The 24,973-nt window shown below is 59.4% G+C and overlaps 1 protein-coding gene across 1 annotated transcript in view; it reads right to left on the reverse strand.

Moving 5' to 3' along the window:
* LOC112235169 (aryl hydrocarbon receptor-like) overlaps positions 1 to 24,973 on the reverse strand; it is a 92,039-nt gene that overhangs the window by 36,674 nt on the left and 30,392 nt on the right. The window lies entirely within an intron of this gene.

A 24,973-nucleotide genomic window follows, 5' to 3' on the forward strand; every position in this document is an offset into this window, starting at 1 on the left:
GAGGAGGAGAGATGAGGAGAGGGGAGGAGAGGAGGAGAGAAGCGGTGGAGGGGGAGGAGTTGAGGAGAGGAGGACAGGAGATGGGGGGAGGAGAGGTGAGGAGATGGTGAGGAGAGGAGCAGTGGAGGAGAGGTGAGGGAGAGGAGGAGGAGAGGTGAGGAGGACAGGAGAGGGGGAGGAGAGGTGAGGAGAAGCGGTGGAGGAGAGGTGAGGAGAGGGGAGGAGAGGTGAGGAGGACAGGAGAGGTGGAGGAGAGGAGAATTAAATGGTGTTGTGTTACAGAGAGGGGGAGGAGAGGTGAGGAGGACAGGAGAGGGGGAAGAGGTGAGGAGAGGAGGACAGGAGAGGGGGAGGAGAGGTGAGGAGAGGGGGAGGAGAGGTGGAGGAGAGGTGAGGAGGACAGGAGAGGGGGAGGAGGAGAGGAGAGAGGAGGAGAGAGGTGAGGAGAGGGGAGGAGGACAGGAGAGGGGGAGGAGAGGTGAGGGGAGGAGGAGAGGAGAGAGGGGGAGGAGAGGTGAGGGGAGGAGGAGAGGAGGAGAGGTGGAGGAGGAGAGGAGAGGGGGAGGAGAGGAGGAGAGGAGCGGTGGAGGAGAGGTGAGGAGAGGAGGAGAGGGGGAGGAGAGGAGGAGGAGAGATGAGGAGAGGAGGAGAGGGGGAGGAGAGGAGGAGAGGAGCGGTGGAGGAGAGGTGAGGAGAGTAGGAGGGGGGGGGGAGAGGAGGAGAGGAGCGGTGGAGGAGAGGAGAGGGGGAGGAGCGGGAGGAGAGGGAGGAGAGAGTGAGGAGAGGAGGACAGGAGAGGGGGAGGAGAGGTGAGGAGAGGTGAGGAGAGGAGGAGAGGGGGAGGAGAGTGAGAGGAGAGGAGCGGTGGAGGAGAGGTGAGGAGAGGAGGAGGAGAGGTCCTCCTCTTCGGTGGAGGAGAGGAGAGGGAGGAGGAGGTGAGGAGGACAGGAGAGGTGGAGGAGAGGAGGACAGGAGAGGGGGAGGAGAGGTGAGGAGGACAGGAGAGGGGGAGGAGAGGTGAGGAGAGGAGGACAGGAGAGGGGGAGGAGAGGTGGAGGAGAGGGGAGGAGAGGTGGAGGAGAGGTGAGGAGGACAGGAGAGGGGGAGGAGGAGAGGAGGAGAGGTGAGGGGAGGAGGAGAGGGGGAGGAGAGGTGAGGAGAGGAGGAGAGAGGGAGGAGGAGAGGGGAGGAGGACAGGAGAGGGGGAGGAGAGGTGAGGGGAGGAGGAGAGGAGGAGAGGGGAGGAGAGGTGAGGAGGAGGAGGAGGAGGAGAGGAGCGGTGGAGGAGAGGTGAGGAGAAGAGGAGCGGTGGAGGAGAGGTGAGGAGAGGAGGAGAGGACAAGGACTGGAGGAGAGGTGAGGAGAGGAGGAGAGGGGGAGGAGAGGAGGAGAGGAGGAGGAGGAGAGGGGAGGAGAGGAGGAGAGGGGGAGGAGAGGAGGAGGAGAGGTGAGGAGAGGAGGAGAGGGGGAGGAGAGGAGGAGAGGGGAGGAGAGGAGGAGAGGGGAGTTGAGATGAGGAGGAGAGGAGGAGAGGAGGAGAGTTGAGGAGAGGAGGAGGAGGAGGAGGAGGACAGGAGAGGTGAGGAGGGGAGGGAGGAGAGGAGGAGAGGAGAGGAGGAGAGAAGGGAGGAGAGGATGAGGGGAGGAGGAGGGAGGAGAGGAGGTGGAGGAGGGAGGAGGAGAGGAGAGAGGAGGTGAGGAGAGGGGGAGGAGGAGGAGGAGGAGAGGAGGACAGAAGAGGTGGAGGAGAGAGGGAGGAGAGGAGGAGAGGGGAGGAGAGGTGGAGGAGAGGAGAGGAGGTGGAGGAGAGGAGGACAGGAGAGGGGGAGGAGAGAGGAGGAGAAGGGTGGAGGAGAGGAGGAGAGAGGGGGAGAGAGAGGGGGAGGAGAGGTGAGGAGGAGAGGGAGGTGGAGGAGAGGAGAGGTGGAGGAGAGTGAGGAGGACAGAGAGGGGAGAGGTGGAGGAGAGGGAGGGGAGGAGAGGGGAGGAGAGGACAGGAGAGGAGGAGGGGGAGGAGAGGTGGAGGAGAGGGGGAGGAGAGGTGAGGAGGACAGGAGAGGGGAGGAGAGGTGAGGAGAAGCGGTGGAGGAGAGGTGAGGAGAGGGGGAGGAGAGGTGAGGAGGACAGAGAGGTGGAGGAGAGGAGGACAGGAGGGGGAGGAGAGGTGAGGAGGAGAGGAGAGGGGGAGGAGAGGTGAGGAGAGGAGGGAGGAGAGGGGAGGAGAGGAGGAGAGGTGGAGGAGAGGAGAGGAGGACAGGAGAGGGGAGGAGAGGTGAGGGAGGAGGAGGAGGTGGAGGAGAGGAGGAGAGTTGAGAGGTGGAGGAGAGGAGGAGAGGAGCAGTGGATGAGGTGAGGGAGGACAGGAGAGGGGGAGGAGAGGTGAGGGAGGACAGGAGAGAGGGAGAGGAGAGGTGAGGAGAGGAGAGGTGGAGGAGAGGAGGAGAGGAGCGGTGGAGGAGAGGTGAGGAGAGGAGGAGAGGAGCGGTGGAGGAGAGGTGAGGAGGAGGAGGAGAGGAGCAGAGCGGTGGAGGAGAGGAGGAGAGGGAGGAGAGGAGGAGAGGAGGAGAGGAGAGGAGGAGGTGGAGGAGAGGAGGTGGAGGAGAGTGGAGGAGAGGTGGAGGAGAGGAGGTGGAGGAGAGGGAGGAGAGGAGGAGAGGAGCGGTGGAGGAGAGGAGGAGAGGAGAGGGAGGAGGAGCGGTGGAGAGGTGAGGAGAGGAGCGGTGGAGGAGAGGTGAGGAGAGGAGGAGCAGAGCGGTGGAGGAGAGGTGAGGAGAGCGGGGTGGAGAAGAGGAGAGGTGAGAGAGGAGGAGGAGGAGAGGAGAAGAGCGGTGGAGGAGAGGTGAGGAGAGGAGCGGTGGAGGAGGGAGGAGAGGAGGAGAGGAGCGGTGGAGGAGAGTGAGGAGAGGGGGAGGAGAGGGAGGAGAGGAGGAGGAGAGGAGAGGAGAGGGGAGGAGAGGAGAGGAGGACAGGAGGTGGAGGAGGAGAGAGGGGGAGGAGAGGTGAGGAGAGGAGGAGGAGGTGAGGAGAGAGAGGAGGAGGGGGAGGAGAGGGAGGAGAGAGTGGAGGAGAGGTGAGGAGAGGAGAGGGGAGGAGAGGTGGAGGAGGACAGGAGAAGGGAGGAGAGGACAGGAGAGAGGAGAGGAGGAGGAGGAGAGGGGGAGGAGAGGGAGGAGGAGGACAGGAGAGGGGAGAAGGGGAGAGGAGGAGGAGGAGAGGAGGAGAGGAGGAGGAGGAGGAGGAGGAGGAGGAGAGGGGAGGAGAGGAGAGGTGGAGGAGAGGAGGAGAGGAGAGGGAGGAGAGGTGAGGAGGACAGAGAGGTGGAGGAGAGGAGGAGGAGAGGTGGGAGAGGTGAGGAGGACAGGAGAGGGGGAGGAGAGGTGAGGAGGACAGGAGAGGGGGAGAGAGGTGAGGAGAGGGGGAGGAGAGGTGAGGAGAGGTGAGGAGCGGTGGAGGAGAGGTGAGGAGAGGAGGTGAGGAGCGGTGGAGGAGAGGTGAGGAGAGGTGAGGAGGAGAGGAGCGGTGGAGGAGAGGTGAGGAGAGGAGGAGAGGCAAGCGGCCCAACTCTGAGGACGTGTCACATGAACACAAAGACAGGCTGGAGTTGGGGAGGAGGAGGAGAGAGAGAGAGGGAGAAACATAACCACACAGAGTGTCTCACACTTTACTATTCCACCTCCCCCCACAATGCTCAGGGGCAAAGGAGTCGTGCTGTCGCTCTGTTCGCTCTAGGTGTGTATGCGTGCGTGGGTACACGTTCCCTAAACCAACCGACGGCACTACAGGGCAGCTGTCCTGATACTCACGCCCTCGAACACCCCATCATATTCATTTCCAACATGTCAGCAAGGAGAACCCCTTTACACAATCTGCACTGGATGGAAGCCATAGCCTCATAGCCTCCATCAAGTCCTTTTTCCATGGATGTCACCCAGAGAAACATAACCCAGATAATATCAGGTTGGATGATTCCATCCCTTTAGCAAGTTAAATAGCTATATGACTCAAATTCTACCTGGCAGACCCAACATCGTATTCCCCCAGTTAGCGTTGTGTACCGTACTTAGCTTTTGTCTGGGTAAGCTATAATGAACTCAGTGTCCACAAACGGCTTGTCCAGGCCTGCCTTTATTTCTGTCTTTAAACCTGAAGGCTCCTAGTCCTGTCTGAAACCCTGACATCCATGGGATCCCGGGGAGCCTCGCAGCTGCCGGCTCATATAGTTTCTTCTTTATTATGCAGGCCTACGCTCTCTCAAAACATACCCAGAAAGCTGCCACCCCCACTGCCACCCCGGGCCATCTATAAGTCCACCCTCCTCTCCTCAGCAGCCCCGTCCTCCACTTCCTAGTTCTATCTCCGTGGCCCGACGCCCCCACACTGTACACAAACACTCAGAAAGCAGAGCGGTGTTCAGGCTCTCTGTATAAATATTTAGATTCATCTGTCTAGCTGAAGAACACACAGCCATCTCCCTTGGGGGTCGGGGACATGGGCAGTCACCAAACATCTTGATCAAAAATGTATTTTTCATATTTAATGGGGCTGAGGACATCATGCACTTGTCCAGGATGAAAGAACGCTGCCTGCTGTAGTTCTAGCGGCCGTCGGCAGACAGAACGAAACAAAGAGTGGCAAGGGGATGTGAGAGAATGGAGAGAGAGAAAAGATCACGAGAGAGGAAGGAAGGATGAAGGGAGATAGAAAAAGAGAGCGATGGAGTAAGAGAGATGGAGAGAGCCTGTTCCAGTCGTCAACATGGCAGAGCTAGTCGTTTGTTTTCCCAGCCTGTATGTTATCTGGTCTGGATATATGCCCCCTGACAGTGACAGCAAACACTGGAAAAGACTGGCAGGCCAAACAGTGGAACAGACTGGGAGGCCAAACAGTGGAACAGACTGGGAGGCCAAACAGTGGAACAGACTGGGAGGCCAAACAGTGGAACAGACTGGCAGGCCAAACAGTGGAACAGACTGGGAGGCCAAACAGTGGAACAGACTGGCAGGCCAAACAGTGGAACAGACTGGCAGGCCAAACAGTGGAACAGACTGGCAGGCCAAACAGTGGAACAGACTGGCAGGCCAAACAGTGGCACAGACTGGCAGGCCAAACTCTGGCACAGACTGGCAGGCCAAACTCTGGCACAGACTGGCAGGCCAAACTCTGGCACAGACTGGCAGGCCAAACTCTGGCACAGACTGGCAGGCCAAACTCTGGCACAGACTGGCAGGCCAAACACTGGAACAGACTGGCAGGCCAAACTCTGGCACAGACTGGCAGGCCAAACTCTGGCACAGACTGGCAGGCCAAACTCTGGCACAGACTGGCAGGCCAAACACTGGAACAGACTGGCAGGCCAAACTCTGGCACAGACTGGCAGGCCAAACTCTGGCACAGACCGGCAGGCCAAACACTGGCACAGACCGGCAGGCCAAACTCTGGCACAGACTGGCAGGCCAAACTCTGGCACAGACTGGCAGGCCAAACTCTGGCACAGACCGGCAGGCCAAACTCTGGCACAGACTGGCAGGCCAAACTCTGGCACAGACTGGCAGGCCAAACTCTGGCACAGACTGGCAGGCCAAACTCTGGCACAGACTGGCAGGCCAAACACTGGAACAGACTGGCAGGCCAAACTCTGGCACAGACTGGCAGGCCAAACTCTGGCACAGACTGGCAGGCCAAACTCTGGCACAGACTGGCAGGCCAAACACTGGAACAGACTGGCAGGCCAAACTCTGGCACAGACTGGCAGGCCAAACTCTGGCACAGACCGGCAGGCCAAACACTGGCACAGACTGGCAGGCCAAACTCTGGCACAGACTGGCAGGCCAAACTCTGGCACAGACTGGCAGGCCAAACTCTGGCACAGACTGGCAGGCCAAACTCTGGCACAGACTGGCAGGCCAAACTCTGGCACAGACTGGCAGGCCAAACTCTGGAACAAACTGGCAGGCCAAACACTGGCACAGACCGGCAGGCCAAACTCTGGCACAGACCGGCAGGCCAAACTCTGCACAGACCGGCAGGCCAAACTCTGGCACAGACCGGCAGGCCAAACTCTGGCACAGACCGGCAGGCCAAACTCTGGCACAGACCGGCAGGCCAAACTCTGGCACAGACCGGCAGGCCAAACTCTGGAACAGACTGGCAGGCCAAACTCTGGCACAGACCGGCAGGCCAAACTCTGGAACAGACCGGCAGGCCAAACTCTGGAACAGACTGGCAGGCCAAACTCTGGCACAGACTGGCAGGCCAAACACTGGAACAGACTGGCAGGCCAAACACTGGAACAGACTGGCAGGCCAAACTCTGGCACAGACTGGCAGGCCAAACTCTGGAACAGACTGGCAGGCCAAACACTGGAACAGACTGGCAGGCCAAACTCTGGAACAGACTGGCAGGCCAAACTCTGGCACAGACTGGCAGGCCAAACACTGGAACAGACTGGCAGGCCAAACTCTGGCACAGACTGGCAGGCCAAACTCTGGAACAGACTGGCAGGCCAAACACTGGAACAGACTGGCAGGCCAAACTCTGGCACAGACCGGCAGGCCAAACTCTGGCACAGACCGCAGGCCAAACACTGGCACAGACCGGCAGGCCAAACTCTGGCACAGACCGGCAGGCCAAACTCTGGCACAGACCGGCAGGCCAAACTCTGGCACAGACTGGCAGGCCAAACTCTGGCACAGACTGGCAGGCCAAACTCTGGCACAGACTGGCAGGCCACAGGGAACAAACTGGCAGGCCAAACACTGGCACAGACCGGCAGGCCAAACTGGCACAGACTGGCAGGCCAAACTCTGGCACAGACCGGCAGGCCAAACTCTGGCACAGACGGCAGGCCAAACTCTGGCACAGACTGGCAGGCCAAACTCTGGCACAGACTGGCAGGCCAAACTCTGGCACAGACTGGCAGGCCAAACTCTGGAACAGACTGGCAGGCCAAACTCTGGCACAGACTGGCAGGCCAAACTCTGGAACAGACTGGCAGGCCAAACTCTGGAACAGACTGGCAGGCCAAACTCTGGCACAGACTGGCAGGCCAAACACTGGAACAGACTGGCAGGCCAAACACTGGAACAGACTGGCAGGCCAAACTCTGGCACAGACTGGCAGGCCAAACTCTGGCACAGACTGGCAGGCCAAACACTGGAACAGACTGGCAGGCCAAACTCTGGAACAGACTGGCAGGCCAAACTCTGGAACAGACTGGCAGGCCAAACACTGGAACAGACTGGCAGGCCAAACTCTGGCACAGACTGGCAGGCCAAACACTGGAACAGACTGGCAGGCCAAACTCTGGCACAGACTGGCAGGCCAAACACTGGAACAGACTGGCAGGCCAAACACTGGAACAGACTGGCAGGCCAAACTCTGGAACAGACTGGCAGGCAGGAACAAACTGGCAGGCCAAACTCTGGCACAGACTGGCAGGCCAAACACTGGAACAGACTGGCAGGCCAAACTCTGGCACAGACTGGCAGGCCAAACTCTGGCACAGACTGGCAGGCCAAACTCTGGCACAGACTGGCAGGCCAAAACAGACTGGCAGGCCAAACTCTGGCACAGACTGGCAGGCCAAACTCTGGCACAGACTGGCAGGCCAAACACTGGAACAGACTGGCAGGCCAAACTCTGGCACAGACTGGCAGGCCAAACTCTGGAACAGACTGGCAGGCCAAACTCTGGCACAGACTGGCAGGCCAAACTCTGGCACAGACTGGCAGGCCAAACTCTGGCACAGACCGGCAGGCCAAACTCTGGCACAGACCGGCAGGCCAAACTCTGGCACAGACTGGCAGGCCAAACTCTGGCACAGACTGGCAGGCCAAACTCTGGCACAGACTGGCAGGCCAAACTCTGGCACAGACCGGCAGGCCAAACTCTGGCACAGACTGGCAGGCCAAACTCTGGCACAGACCGGCAGGCCAAACTCTGGCACAGACTGGCAGGCCAAACTCTGGCACAGACTGGCAGGCCACAGGGAACAAACTGGCAGGCCAAACACTGGCACAGACTGGCAGGCCAAACACTGGAACAGACTGGCAGGCCAAACACTGGAACAGACTGGCAGGCCAAACACTGGCACAGACTGGCAGGCCAAACTCTGGCACAGACTGGCAGGCCAAACTCTGGCACAGACCGGCAGGCCAAACTCTGGCACAGACCGGCAGGCCAAACTCTGGCACAGACCGGCAGGCCAAACTCTGGCACAGACAGACTCTGGCACAGACCGGCAGGCCAAACTCTGGCACAGACCGGCAGGCCAAACTCTGGCACAGACCGGCAGGCCAAACTCTGGCACAGACCGGCAGGCCAAACTCTGGCACAGACCGGCAGGCCAAACTCTGGCACAGACCGGCAGGCCAAACTCTGGCACAGACCGGCAGGCCAAACTCTGGCACAGACCGGCAGGCCAAACTCTGGCACAGACTGGCAGGCCAAACTCTGGCACAGACTGGCAGGCCAAACACTGGCCAAACACTGGCACAGACTGGCAGGCCAAACACTGGAACAGACTGGCAGGCCAAACACTGGAACAGACTGGCAGGCCAAACACTGGCACAGACTGGCAGGCCAAACTCTGGCACAGACTGGCAGGCCAAACTCTGGCACAGACTGGCAGGCCAAACTCTGGCACAGACTGGCAGGCCAAACTCTGGCACAGACTGGCAGGCCAAACTCTGGCACAGACTGGCAGGCCAAACTCTGGCACAGACTGGCAGGCCAAACTCTGGCACAGACTGGCAGGCCAAAGTCTGGCACAGAAGGCCAAACTCTGGCACAGACTGGCAGGCCAAACTCTGGCACAGACTGGCAGGCCAAACTCTGGCACAGACTGGCAGGCCAAACACTGGAACAGACTGGCAGGCCAAACTCTGGCACAGACTGGCAGGCCAAACTCTGGCACAGACTGGCAGGCCAAACTCTGGCACAGACTGGCAGGCCAAACTCTGGCACAGACTGGCAGGCCAAACTCTGGCACAGACTGGCAGGCCAAACTCTGGCACAGACTGGCAGGCCAAACTCTGGCACAGACTGGCAGGCCAAACTCTAGCACAGACTGGCAGGCCAAACTCTGGCACAGACTGGCAGGCCAAACTCTGGCACAGACTGGCAGGCCAAACTCTGGCACAGACTGGCAGGCCAAACTCTGGCACAGACTGGCAGGCCAAACTCTGGCACAGACTGGCAGGCCAAACTCTGGCACAGACTGGCAGGCCAAACTCTGGCAGGCCAAACTCTGGCACAGACTGGCAGGCCAAACTCTGGCACAGACTGGCAGGCCAAACTCTGGCACAGACCGGCAGGCCAAACTCTGGCACAGACCGGCAGGCCAAACTCTGGCACAGACCGGCAGGCCAAACTCTGGCACAGACTGGCAGGCCAAACTCTGGCACAGACCGGCAGGCCAAACTCTCAGGCCAAACTCTGGAACAGACTGGCAGGCCAAACTCTGGAACAGACTGGCAGGCCAAACACTGGAACAGACTGGCAGGCCAAACTCTGGCACAGACTGGCAGGCCAAACTCTGGCACAGACTGGCAGGCCAAACTCTGGCACAGACTGGCAGGCCAAACTCTGGCACAGACTGGCAGGCCAAAGTCTGGCACAGACTGGCAGGCCAAACTCTGGCACAGACTGGCAGGCCAAACTCTGGCACAGACTGGCAGGCCAAACTCTGGCACAGACTGGCAGGCCAAACACTGGAACAGACTGGCAGGCCAAACTCTGGCACAGACTGGCAGGCCAAACTCTGGCACAGACTGGCAGGCCAAACTCTGGCACAGACTGGCAGGCCAAACTCTGGCACAGACTGGCAGGCCAAACTCTGGCACAGACTGGCAGGCCAAACTCTGGCACAGACTGGCAGGCCAAACTCTGGCACAGACTGGCAGGCCAAACTCTGGCACAGACTGGCAGGCCAAACTCTGGCACAGACTGGCAGGCCAAACTCTGGCACAGACTGGCAGGCCAAACTCTGGCACAGACTGGCAGGCCAAACTCTGGCACAGACTGGCAGGCCAAACTCTGGCACAGACTGGCAGGCCAAACTCTGGCAAACAGACCGGCAGGCCAAACTCTGGCACAGACCGGCAGGCCAAACTCTGGCACAGACCGGCAGGCCAAACTCTGGCACAGACCGGCAGGCCAAACTCTGGCACAGACCGGCAGGCCAAACTCTGGCACAGACCGGCAGGCCAAACTCTGGCACAGACCGGCAGGCCAAACTCTGGCACAGACCGGCAGGCCAAACTCTGGCACAGACCGGCAGGCCAAACTCTGGCACAGACCGGCAGGCCAAACTCTGAACAGACTGGCAGGCCAAACTCTGGAACAGACTGGCAGGCCAAACACTGGAACAGACTGGCAGGCCAAACACTGGAACAGACTGGCAGGCCAAACACTGGAACAGACTGGCAGGCCAAACTCTGGCACAGACTGGCAGGCCAAACACTGGAACAGACTGGCAGGCCAAACTCTGGCACAGACTGGCAGGCCAAACACTGGAACAGACTGGCAGGCCAAACACTGGAACAGACTGGCAGGCCAAACTCTGGAACAGACTGGCAGGCCACAGGGAACAAACTGGCAGGCCAAACTCTGGCACAGACTGGCAGGCCAAACACTGGAACAGACTGGCAGGCCAAACTCTGGCACAGACTGGCAGGCCAAACTCTGGCACAGACTGGCAGGCCAAACTCTGGCACAGACTGGCAGGCCAAACTCTGGCACAGACTGGCAGGCCAAACTCTGGCACAGACTGGCAGGCCAAACTCTGGCACAGACTGGGAGGCCAAACACTGGAACAGACTGGCAGGCCAAACTCTGGCACAGACTGGCAGGCCAAACTCTGGCACAGACTGGCAGGCCAAACTCTGGCACAGACTGGCAGGCCAAACTCTGGCACAGACTGGCAGGCCAAACTCTGGAACAGACTGGCAGGCCAAACTCTGGAACAGACTGGCAGGCCAAACTCTGGCACAGACTGGCAGGCCAAACTCTGGCACAGACTGGCAGGCCAAACACTGGAACAGACTGGCAGGCCAAACTCTGGCACAGACTGGCAGGCCAAACTCTGGCACAGACTGGCAGGCCAAACTCTGGCACAGACCGGCAGGCCAAACTCTGGCACAGACTGGCAGGCCAAACTCTGGCACAGACTGGAACAGGCCAAACTCTGGCACAGACTGGCAGGCCAAACACTGGAACAGACTGGCAGGCCAAACACTGGCACAGACTGGCAGGCCAAACTCTGGAACAGACTGGCAGGCCAAACACTGGAACAGACTGGCAGGCCAAACTCTGGCACAGACCGGCAGGCCAAACTCTGGCACAGACCGGCAGGCCAAACTCTGGCACAGACCGGCAGGCCAAACTCTGGCACAGACCGGCAGGCCAAACTCTGGCACAGACTGGCAGGCCAAACTCTGGCACAGACCGGCAGGCCAAACTCTGGCACAGACCGGCAGGCCAAACTCTGGCACAGACCGGCAGGCCAAACTCTGGCACAGAAAGGCCACTGGAACAGACTGGCAGGCCAAACTCTGGCACAGACTGGCAGGCCAAACACTGGAACAGACTGGCAGGCCAAACACTGGAACAGACTGGCAGGCCAAACACTGGCACAGACCGGCAGGCCAAACTCTGGCACAGACCGGCAGGCCAAACTCTGGCACAGACCGGCAGGCCAAACTCTGGCACAGACCGGCAGGCCAAACTCTGGCACAGACTGGCAGGCCAAACTCTGGCACAGACCGGCAGGCCAAACTCTGGCACAGACCGGCAGGCCAAACTCTGGCACAGACCGGCAGGCCAAACTCTGGCACAGACCGGCAGGCCAAACTCTGGCACAGACCGGCAGGCCAAACTCTGGCACAGACCGGCAGGCCAAACTCTGGCACAGACCGGCAGGCCAAACTCTGGCACAGACCGGCAGGCCAAACTCTGGCACAGACCGGCAGGCCAAACTCTGGAACAGACTGGCAGGCCAAACTCTGGAACAGACTGGCAGGCCAAACTCTGGCACAGACCGGCAGGCCAAACTCTGGCACAGACTGGCAGGCCAAACACTGGAACAGACTGGCAGGCCAAACTCTGGCACAGACTGGCAGGCCAAACACTGGAACAGACTGGCAGGCCAAACACTGGAACAGACTGGCAGGCCAAACACTGGAACAGACTGGCAGGCCAAACTCTGGCACAGACTGGCAGGCCAAACTCTGGCACAGACTGGCAGGCCAAACTCTGGCACAGACTGGCAGGCCAAACTCTGGCACAGACTGGCAGGCCAAACTCTGGCACAGACTGGCAGGCCAAACTCTGGCACAGACTGGCAGGCCAAACTCTGGCACAGACTGGCAGGCCAAACTCTGGCACAGACTGGCAGGCCAAACTCTGGCACAGACTGGCAGGCCAAACTCTGGCACAGACTGGCAGGCCAAACTCTGGCACAGACTGGCAGGCCAAACACTGGAACAGACTGGCAGGCCAAACTCTGGCACAGACTGGCAGGCCAAACTCTGGCACAGACTGGCAGGCCAAACTCTGGCACAGACTGGCAGGCCAAACTCTGGCACAGACTGGCAGGCCAAACTCTGGCACAGACTGGCAGGCCAAACTCTGGCACAGACTGGCAGGCCAAACACTGGAACAGACTGGCAGGCCAAACTCTGGCACAGACTGGCAGGCCAAACTCTGGCACAGACTGGCAGGCCAAACTCTGGCACAGACTGGCAGGCCAAACTCTGGCACAGACTGGCAGGCCAAACTCTGGCACAGACCGGCAGGCCAAACTCTGGCACAGACCGGCAGGCCAAACTCTGGCACAGACCGGCAGGCCAAACTCTGGCACAGACCGGTAGGCCAAACTCTGGCACAGACCGGCAGGCCAAACTCTGGCACAGACCGGCAGGCCAAACTCTGGCACAGACCGGCAGGCCAAACTCTGGCACAGACCGGCAGGCCAAACTCTGGCACAGACCGGCAGGCCAAACTCTGGCACAGACTGGCAGGCCACAGGGAACAAACTGGCAGGCCAAACACTGGCACAGACTGGCAGGCCAAACACTGGAACAGACTGGCAGGCCAAACACTGGAACAGACTGGCAGGCCAAACACTGGCACAGACTGGCAGGCCAAACTCTGGCACAGACTGGCAGGCCAAACTCTGGCACAGACCGGCAGGCCAAACTCTGGCACAGACCGGCAGGCCAAACTCTGGCACAGACCGGCAGGCCAAACTCTGGCACAGACCGGCAGGCCAAACTCTGGCACAGACCGGCAGGCCAAACTCTGGCACAGACCGGCAGGCCAAACTCTGGCACAGACGGCAGGCCAAACTCTGGCACAGACCGGCAGGCCAAACTCTGGCACAGACCGGCAGGCCAAACTCTGGCACAGACCGGCAGGCCAAACTCTGGCACAGACCGGCAGGCCAAACTCTGGCACAGACCGGCAGGCCAAACTCTGGCACAGACCGGCAGGCCAAACTCTGGCACAGACTGGCAGGCCACAGGGAACAAACTGGCAGGCCAAACACTGGCACAGACTGGCAGGCCAAACACTGGAACAGACTGGCAGGCCAAACACTGGAACAGACTGGCAGGCCAAACACTGGCACAGACTGGCAGGCCAAACTCTGGCACAGACTGGCAGGCCAAACTCTGGCACAGACTGGCAGGCCAAACTCTGGCACAGACTGGCAGGCCAAACTCTGGCACAGACTGGCAGGCCAAACTCTGGCACAGACTGGCAGGCCAAACTCTGGCACAGACTGGCAGGCCAAAGTCTGGCACAGACTGGCAGGCCAAAGTCTGGCACAGACTGGCAGGCCAAACTCTGGCACAGACTGGCAGGCCAAACTCTGGCACAGACTGGCAGGCCAAACTCTGGCACAGACTGGCAGGCCAAACACTGGAACAGACTGGCAGGCCAAACTCTGGCACAGACTGGCAGGCCAAACTCTGGCACAGACTGGCAGGCCAAACTCTGGCACAGACTGGCAGGCCAAACTCTGGCACAGACTGGCAGGCCAAACTCCTGGCACAGACTGGCAGGCCAAACTCTGGCACAGACTGGCAGGCCAAACTCTGGCACAGACTGGCAGGCCAAACTCTAGCACAGACTGGCAGGCCAAACTCTGGCACAGACTGGCAGGCCAAACTCTGGCACAGACTGGCAGGCCAAACTCTGGCACAGACTGGCAGGCCAAACTCTGGCACAGACTGGCAGGCCAAACTCTGGCACAGACTGGCAGGCCAAACTCTGGCACAGACTGGCAGGCCAAACTCTGGCAGGCCAAACTCTGGCACAGACCGGCAGGCCAAACTCTGGCACAGACCGGCAGGCCAAACTCTGGCACAGACCGGCAGGCCAAACTCTGGCACAGACCGGCAGGCCAAACTCTGGCACAGACCGGCAGGCCAAACTCTGGCACAGACCGGCAGGCCAAACTCTGGCACAGACCGGCAGGCCAAACTCTGGCACAGACCGGCAGGCCAAACTCTGGAACAGACTGGCAGGCCAAACTCTGGAACAGACTGGCAGGCCAAACACTGGAACAGACTGGCAGGCCAAACTCTGGCACAGACTGGCAGGCCAAACTCTGGCACAGACTGGCAGGCCAAACTCTGGCACAGACTGGCAGGCCAAACTCTGGCACAGACTGGCAGGCCAAAGTCTGGCACAGACTGGCAGGCCAAACTCTGGCACAGACTGGCAGGCCAAACTCTGGCACAGACTGGCAGGCCAAACTCTGGCACAGACTGGCAGGCCAAACACTGGAACAGACTGGCAGGCCAAACTCTGGCACAGACTGGCAGGCCAAACTCTGGCACAGACTGGCAGGCCAAACTCTGGCACAGACTGGCAGGCCAAACTCTGGACAGACTGGCAGGCCAAACTCTGGCACAGACTGGCAGGCCAAACTCTGGCACAGACTGGCAGGCCAAACTCTGGCACAGACTGGCAGGCCAAACTCTGGCACAGACTGGCAGGCCAAACTCTGGCACAGACTGGCAGGCCAAACTCTGGCACAGACTGGCAGGCCAAACTCTGGCACAGACTGGCAGGCCAAACTCTGGCACAGACTGGCAGGCCAAACTCTGGCACAGACTGGCAGGCCAAACTCTGGCAGGCCAAACTCTGGCACAGACCGGCAGGCCAAACTCTGGCACAGACCGGCAGGCCAAACTCTGGCACAGACCGGCAGGCCAAACTCTGGCACAGACCGGCAGGCCAAACTCTGGCACAGACCGGCAGGCCAAACTCTGGCACAGACCGGCAGGCCAAACTCTGGCACAGACCGGCAGGCCAAACTCTGGCACAGACCGGCAGGCCAAACTCTGGCACAGACCGGCAGGCCAAACTCTGGCACAGACCGGCAGGCCAAACTCTGGAACAGACCGGCAGGCCAAACTCTGGAACAGACTGGCAGGCCAAACACTGGAACAGACTGGCAGGCCAAACACTGGAACAGACTGGCAGGCCAAACACTGGAACAGACTGGCAGGCCAAACTCTGGCACAGACTGGCAGGCCAAACACTGGAACAGACTGGCAGGCCAAACTCTGGCACAGACTGGCAGGCCAAACACTGGAACAGACTGGCAGGCCAAACACTGGAACAGACTGGCAGGCCAAACTCTGGAACAGACTGGCAGGCCACAGGGAACAAACTGGCAGGCCAAACTCTGGCACAGACTGGCAGGCCAAACACTGGAACAGACTGGCAGGCCAAACTCTGGCACAGACTGGCAGGCCAAACTCTGGCACAGACTGGCAGGCCAAACTCTGGCACAGACTGGCAGGCCAAACTCTGGCACAGACTGGCAGGCCAAACTCTGGCACAGACTGGCAGGCCAAACTCTGGCACAGACTGGGAGGCCAAACACTGGAACAGACTGGCAGGCCAAACTCTGGCACAGACTGGCAGGCCAAACTCTGGCACAGACTGGCAGGCCAAACTCTGGCACAGACTGGCAGGCCAAACTCTGGCACAGACTGGCAGGCCAAACTCTGGAACAGACTGGCAGGCCAAACTCTGGAACAGACTGGCAGGCCAAACTCTGGCACAGACTGGCATGCCAAACTCTGGCACAGACTGGCAGGCCAAACACTGGAACAGACTGGCAGGCCAAACTCTGGCACAGACTGGCAGGCCAAACTCTGGCACAGACCGGCAGGCCAAACTCTGGCACAGACCGGCAGGCCAAACTCTGGCACAGACCGGCAGGCCAAACTCTGGCACAGACCGGCAGGCCAGGGAACAAACTGGCAGGCCAAACACTGGCACAGACTGGCAGGCCAAACACTGGAACAGACTGGCAGGCCAAACACTGGAACAGACTGGCAGGCCAAACACTGGAACAGACTGGCAGGCCAAACACTGGAACAGACCGGCAGGCCAAACACTGGCACAGACCGGCAGGCCAAACACTGGCACAGACCGGCAGGCCAAACACTGGCACAGACTGGCAGGCCAAACTCTGGCACAGACCGGCAGGCCAAACTCTGGCACAGACCGGCAGGCCAAACTCTGGCACAGACCGGCAGGCCAAACTCTGGCACAGACCGGCAGGCCAAACTCTGGCACAGACTGGCAGGCCAAACTCTGGCACAGACTGGCAGGCCACAGGAACAAACTGGCAGGCCAAACACTGGCACAGACTGGCAGGCCAAACACTGGAACAGACTGGCAGGCCAAACACTGGAACAGACTGGCAGGCCAAACACTGGCACAGACCGGCAGGCCAAACTCTGGCACAGACCGGCAGGCCAAACTCTGGCACAGACCGGCAGGCCAAACTCTGGCACAGACCGGCAGGCCAAACTCTGGCACAGACCGGCAGGCCAAACTCTGGCACAGACCGGCAGGCCAAACTCTGGCACAGACCGGCAGGCCAAACTCTGGCACAGACCGGCAGGCCAAACTCTGGCACAGACCGGCAGGCCAAACTCTGGCACAGACCGGCAGGCCAAACTCTGGCACAGACCGGCAGGCCAAACTCTGGCACAGACCGGCAGGCCAAACTCTGGCACAGACTGGGCAGGCCAAACTCTGGCACAGACCGGCAGGCCAAACTCTGGCACAGACCGGCAGGCCAAACTCTGGCACAGACCGGCAGGCCAAACTCTGGCACAGACTGGCAGGCCACAGGAACAAACTGGCAGGCCAAACACTGGCACAGACTGGCAGGCCAAACACTGGAACAGACTGGCAGGCCAAACACTGGAACAGACTGGCAGGCCAAACACTGGCACAGACTGGCAGGCCAAACTCTGGCACAGACTGGCAGGCCAAACTCTGGCACAGACTGGCAGGCCACACTCTGGCACAGACTGGCAGGCCAAACTCTGGCACAGACTGGCAGGCCAAACTCTGGCACAGACTGGCAGGCCAAACTCTGGCACAGACTGGCAGGCCAAACTCTGGCACAGACTGGCAGGCCAAAGTCTGGCACAGACTGGCAGGCCAAACTCTGGCACAGACTGGCAGGCCAAACTCTAGCACAGACTGGCAGGCCAAACTCTGGCACAGACTGGCAGGCCAAACACTGGAACAGACTGGCAGGCCAAACTCTGGCACAGACTGGCAGGCCAAACTCTGGCACAGACTGGCAGGCCAAACTCTGGCACAGACTGGCAGGCCAAACTCTGGCACAGACTGGCAGGCCAAACTCTGGCACAGACTGGCAGGCCAAACTCTGGCACAGACTGGCAGGCCAAACTCTGGCACAGACTGGCAGGCCAAACTCTAGCACAGACTGGCAGGCCAAACTCTGGCACAGACTGGCAGGCCAAACTCTGGCACAGACTGGCAGGCCAAACTCTGGCACAGACTGGCAGGCCAAACTCTGGCACAGACTGGCAGGCCAAACTCTGGCAGGCCAAACTCTGGCACAGACCGGCAGGCCAAACTCTGGCAGGCCAAACTCTGGCACAGACCGGCAGGCCAAACTCTGGCACAGACTGGCAGGCCAAACTCTGGCACAGACCGGCAGGCCAAACTCTAGCACAGACTGGCAGGCCAAACTCTGGCACAGACTGGCAGGCCAAACTCTGGCACAGACTGGCAGGCCAAACTCTGGCACAGACTGGCAGGCCAAACTCTGGCACAGACTGGCAGGCCAAACTCTGGCACAGACTGGCAGGCCAAACTCTGGCACAGACTGGCAGGCCAAACTCTGGCAGGCCAAACTCTGGCACAGACCGGCAGGCCAAACTCTGGCACAGACCGGCAGGCCAAACTCTGGCACAGACCGGCAGGCCAAACTCTGGCACAGACCGGCAGGCCAAACTCTGGCACAGACCGGCAGGCCAAACTCTGGCACAGACCGGCAGGCCAAACTCTGGCACAGACCGGCAGGCCAAACTCTGGCACAGACCGGCAGGCCAAACTCTGGCACAGACTGGCAGGCCAAACTCTGGAACAGACCGGCAGGCCAAACTCTGGAACAGACTGGCAGGCCAAACACTGGAACAGACTGGCAGGCCAAACACTGGCACAGACTGGCAGGCCAAACTCTGGCACAGACTGGCAGGCCAAACTCTGGCACAGACTGGCAGGCCAAACACTGGAACAGACTGGCAGGCCAAACTCTGGAACAGACTGGCAGGCCAAACTCTGGCACAGACTGGCAGGCCAAACACTGGAACAGACTGGCAGGCCAAACTCTGGCACAGACTGGCAGGCCAAACACTGTAACAGACTGGCAGGCCAAACTCTGGCACAGACTGGCAGGCCAAACACTGGAACAGACTGGCAGGCCAAACACTGGAACAGACTGGCAGGCCAAACTCTGGAACAGACTGGCAGGCCAAACAGGGAACAAACTGGCAGGCCAAACTCTGGCACAGACTGGCAGGCCAAACACTGGAACAGACTGGCAGGCCAAACTCTGGCACAGACTGGCAGGCCAAACTCTGGCACAGACTGGCAGGCCAAACTCTGGCACAGACTGGCAGGCCAAACTCTGGCACAGACTGGCAGGCCAAACTCTGGCACAGACTGGCAGGCCAAACTCTGGCACAGACTGGCAGGCCAAACACTGGAACAGACTGGCAGGCCAAACTCTGGCACAGACTGGCAGGCCAAACTCTGGCACAGACTGGCAGGCCAAACTCTGGCACAGACTGGCAGGCCAAACTCTGGCACAGACTGGCAGGCCAAACTCTGGAACAGACTGGCAGGCCAAACTCTGGAACAGACTGGCAGGCCAAACTCTGGAACAGACTGGCAGGCCAAACTCTGGCACAGACTGGCATGCCAAACTCTGGCACAGACTGGCAGGCCAAACACTGGAACAGACAGGCCAAACTGGCACAGGCCAAACTCTGGCACAGACCGGCAGGCCAAACTCTGGCACAGACTGGCAGGCCAAACTCTGGCACAGACTGGCAGGCCAAACTCTGGCACAGACTGGCAGGCCAAACTCTGGCACAGACGGCAGGCCACAGGGAACAAACTGGCAGGCCAAACACTGGCACAGACTGGCAGGCCAAACACTGGAACAGACTGGCAGGCCAAACACTGGAACAGACTGGCAGGCCAAACACTGGAACAGACTGGCAGGCCAAACACTGGAACAGACCGGCAGGCCAAACACTGGCACAGACCGGCAGGCCAAACACTGGCACAGACCGGCAGGCCAAACACTGGCACAGACCGGCAGGCCAAACTCTGGCACAGACCGGCAGGCCAAACTCTGGCACAGACCTGGCAGGCCAAACTCTGGCACAGACCGGCAGGCCAAACTCTGGCACAGACCGGCAGGCCAAACTCTGGCACAGACTGGCAGGCCAAACTCTGGCACAGACTGGCAGGCCACAGGGAACAAACTGGGCCAAACACTGGCACAGACTGGCAGGCCAAACACTGGAACAGACTGGCAGGCCAAACACTGGAACAGACCGGCAGGCCAAACACTGGCACAGACCGGCAGGCCAAACTCTGGCACAGACCGGCAGGCCAAACTCTGGCACAGACCGGCAGGCCAAACTCTGGCACAGACCGGCAGGCCAAACTCTGGCACAGACCGGCAGGCCACAGACCGGCAGGCCAAACTCTGGCACAGACCGGCAGGCCAAACTCTGGCACAGACCGGCAGGCCAAACTCTGGCACAGACCGGCAGGCCAAACTGGCACAGACCGGCAGGCCAAACACTGGCACAGACCGGCAGGCCAAACTCTGGCACAGACCGGCAGGCCAAACTCTGGCACAGACCGGCAGGCCAAACTCTGGCACAGACCGGCAGGCCAAACTCTGGCACAGACCGGCAGGCCAAACTCTGGCACAGACCGGCAGGCCAAACTCTGGCACAGACCGGCAGGCCAAACTCTGGCACAGACCGGCAGGCCAAACTCTGGCACAGACCGGCAGGCCAAACTCTGGCACAGACTGGCAGGCCAAACTCTGGCACAGACTGGCAGGCCACAGGGAACAAACTGGCAGGCCAAACACTGGCACAGACTGGCAGGCCAAACACTGGAACAGACTGGCAGGCCAAACACTGGAACAGACTGGCAGGCCAAACACTGGCACAGACTGGCAGGCCAAACTCTGGCACAGACTGGCAGGCCAAACTCTGGCACAGACTGGCAGGCCAAACTCTGGCACAGACTGGCAGGCCAAACTCTGGCACAGACTGGCAGGCCAAACTCTGGCACAGACTGGCAGGCCAAACTCTGGCACAGACTGGCAGGCCAAACTCTGGCACAGACTGGCAGGCCAAAGTCTGGCACAGACTGGCAGGCCAAACTCTGGCACAGACTGGCAGGCCAAACTCTGGCACAGACTGGCAGGCCAAACTCTGGCACAGACTGGCAGGCCAAACACTGGAACAGACTGGCAGGCCAAACTCTGGCACAGACTGGCAGGCCAAACTCTGGCACAGACTGGCAGGCCAAACTCTGGCACAGACTGGCAGGCCAAACTCTGGCACAGACTGGCAGGCCAAACTCTGGCACAGACTGGCAGGCCAAACTCTGGCACAGACTGGCAGGCCAAACTCTGGCACAGACTGGCAGGCCAAACTCTGGCACAGACTGGCAGGCCAAACTCTGGCACAGACTGGCAGGCCAAACTCTGGCACAGACTGGCAGGCCAAACTCTGGCACAGACTGGCAGGCCAAACTCTGGCACAGACTGGCAGGCCAAACTCTGGCACAGACTGGCAGGCCAAACTCTGGCACAGACTGGCAGACCGGCAGGCCAAAACTCTGGCAGGCCAAACTCTGGCACAGACCGGCAGGCCAAACTCTGGCACAGACCGGCAGGCCAAACTCTGGCACAGACCGGCAGGCCAAACTCTGGCACAGACCGGCAGGCCAAACTCTGGCACAGACCGGCAGGCCAAACTCTGGCACAGACCGGCAGGCCAAACTCTGGCACAGACCGGCAGGCCAAACTCTGGCACAGACCGGCAGGCCAAACTGGAACAGACCGGCAGGCCAAACTCTGGAACAGACTGGCAGGCCAAACTCTGGAACAGACTGGCAGGCCAAACACTGGAACAGACTGGCAGGCCAAACTCTGGCACAGACTGGCAGGCCAAACTCTGGCACAGACTGGCAGGCCAAACTCTGGCACAGACTGGCAGGCCAAACTCTGGCACAGACTGGCAGGCCAAACTCTGGCACAGACTGGCAGGCCAAACTCTGGCACAGACTGGCAGGCCAAACTCTGGCACAGACTGGCAGGCCAAACTCTGGCACAGACTGGCAGGCCAAACACTGGAACAGACTGGCAGGCCAAACTCTGGCACAGACTGGCAGGCCAAACTCTGGCACAGACTGGCAGGCCAAACTCTGGCACAGACTGGCAGGCCAAACTCTGGCACAGACTGGCAGGCCAAACTCTGGCACAGACTGGCAGGCCAAACTCTGGCACAGACTGGCAGGCCAAACTCTGGCACAGACTGGCAGGCCAAACTCTGGCACAGACTGGCAGGCCAAACTCTGGCACAGACTGGCAGGCCAAACTCTGGCACAGACTGGCAGGCCAAACTCTGGCACAGACTGGCAGGCCAAACTCTGGCACAGACTGGCAGGCCAAACTCTGGCACAGACTGGCAGGCCAAACTCTGGCACAGACTGGCAGGCCAAACTCTGGCACAGACTGGCAGGCCAAACTCTGGCACAGACTGGCAGGCCAAACTCTGGCACAGACTGGCAGGCCAAACTCTGGCACAGACCGGCAGGCCAAACTCTGGCACAGACAGACCGGCAGGCCAAACTCTGGCACAGACCGGCAGGCCAAACTCTGGCACAGACTGGCAGGCCAAACTCTGGCACAGACTGGCAGGCCAAACTCTGGCACAGACTGGCAGGCCAAACTCTGGCACAGACCGGCAGGCCAAACTCTGGAACAGACTGGCAGGCCAAACTCTGGAACAGACTGGCAGGCCAAACTCTGGAACAGACTGGCAGGCCAAACACTGGAACAGACTGGCAGGCCAAACTCTGGCACAGACTGGCAGGCCAAACTCTGGCAGGCCAAACTCTGGCACAGACTGGCAGGCCAAACTCTGGCACAGACTGGCAGGCCAAACTCTGGCACAGACTGGCAGGCCAAACTCTGGCACAGACTGGCAGGCCAAACTCTGGCACAGACCGGCAGGCCAAACTCTGGCACAGACCGGCAGGCCAAACTCTGGCACAGACCTGGCAGGCCAAACTCTGGCACAGACTGGCAGGCCAAACTCTGGCACAGACTGGCAGGCCAAACTCTGGCACAGACTGGCAGGCCAAACTCTGGCACAGACTGGCAGGCCAAACTCTGGAACAGACTGGCAGGCCAAACTCTGGAACAGACTGGCAGGCCAAACACTGGAACAGACTGGCAGGCCAAACACTGGAACAGACTGGCAGGCCAAACTCTGGCACAGACTGGCAGGCCAAACTCTGGAACAGACTGGCAGGCCAAACTCTGGAACAGACTGGCAGGCCAAACTCTGGAACAGACTGGCAGGCCAAACTCTGGCACAGACTGGCAGGCCAAACACTGGAACAGACTGGCAGGCCAAACTCTGGAACAGACTGGCAGGCCAAACACTGTAACAGACTGGCAGGCCAAACTCTGGAACAGACTGGCAGGCCAAACACTGGAACAGACTGGCAGGCCAAACACTGGAACAGACTGGCAGGCCAAACTCTGGAACAGACTGGCAGGCCACAGGGAACAAACTGGCAGGCCAAACTCTGGAACAGACTGGCAGGCCAAACACTGGAACAGACTGGCAGGCCAAACTCTGGAACAGACTGGCAGGCCAAACTCTGGAACAGACTGGCAGGCCAAACTCTGGAACAGACTGGCAGGCCAAACTCTGGCACAGACTGGCAGGCCAAACTCTGGAACAGACTGGCAGGCCAAACTCTGGCACAGACTGGCAGGCCAAACACTGGAACAGACTGGCAGGCCAAACTCTGGAACAGACTGGCCAAACTCTGGAACAGACTGGCAGGCCAAACTCTGGAACAGACTGGCAGGCCAAACTCTGGAACAGACTGGCAGGCCAAACTCTGGAACAGACTGGCAGGCCAAACTCTGGAACAGACTGGCAGGCCAAACTCTGGAACAGACTGGCAGGCCAAACTCTGGAACAGACTGGCAGGCCAAACTCTGGAACAGACTGGCAGGCCAAAAACAGACTGGAACAGACTGGCAGGCCAAACTCTGGCACAGACTGGCAGGCCAAACTCTGGCACAGACTGGCAGGTCAAACTCTGGCACAAACTGGCAGGCCAAACACTGGAACAGACTGGTAGGCCAAACACTGGAACAGACTGGTAGGCCACAGGGAACAAACAAGGGTTTATTTCTTTTTTGTGCAATCAGTTGTTTTCTTTTTGATTCATGCATTCACGTCTCCCATGCCTTTAGTGAACTTCAAATGCTTATGGAATTATATTTTGATCCACTGAAAAGGTAACCTGAATGACGTGGACTAAAAATGGTAAAGTACATTAGGCTATATGGAGAATATCAAATAACACCTTTCTGCTCTCATTTTACCGCCCTTTTCAATAATGGATGTCCTCACAGTCACTCTATAATTCATGGCCAAGTTTCTGAAATGGAACATAGCAAGACAGCCAGCCCTGGTCAGAAATAGCCTCTCCTCCGACCCCCTCTCCTCTGCTTCCCCATCTCTCTCCTCCGACCCCCCCTCCTGACCCCCATCTCCTCCTGCTTCTGCCCCATCTCCTCCCTTCTCTTTCCGGCCCCCTCAACAGCAATGTCATGAATAAGGACCTCGCCTTCGTTTAGCATCTCTTTCCCCCTCTCTATCCATTTACTATTCTTTCTCAAATACACTATTTCCCTCATTTCTAACCCTCCTCCATGCCCCTCCCTCCCTCCCCCCTCTGTAGCTCAGCCTGTCTTAAGAGATTCTGTGTTGACTGTTCTGGCACGGTGGGATTCTGCATGATGGCACAACAGTGGGGGCTGTAGATGAAGCAGATCACATCTCCCCTGACTGAACATCCAGCACAGAGCAGGGCAGAATATAGAGCACTGTCCCTTTTAAAGGACAATTCCACTCAAAAAAATACATTTTGGTATTCGTCTCAGTAGTTAACTGTTGATACAGTCCCAAAGATCAGGGCAGAAAAGAGCACTGTCCCTTTAAGTGCAGGGCCAAATAGGCCCCAGTAAGTGCAGGACAGAATAGAGCATTGTCTCTTTAAGAACTGGGGGGATGAATGATGGCACCAAACTAGGCTATGGCATGGGCATTGAATGTTTTCCCATCTAACTTTTGTAGCTACTCTAAATGAGTCCAAACTAATCAGCTGGTCTCAGCAGGCCTGGTACAACCTTTTCGTTCTAGGCTGAGATCCTGTGAAGGAAAGAACCCAATCTGCCAATAACCATCCAGGAGAGTGGTCAGCATGTTAGCGAAAGGTATCTCTCATCCTGTGGGTGGTCTCTCTCTCTCTCTCTGACAATCTCTAAATGCAGCAA

The sequence above is a fragment of the Oncorhynchus tshawytscha genome, linkage group LG07, assembly GCF_018296145.1.
Source record: "Oncorhynchus tshawytscha isolate Ot180627B linkage group LG07, Otsh_v2.0, whole genome shotgun sequence".
In the NCBI taxonomy this organism is placed as follows: domain Eukaryota; kingdom Metazoa; phylum Chordata; class Actinopteri; order Salmoniformes; family Salmonidae; genus Oncorhynchus; species Oncorhynchus tshawytscha.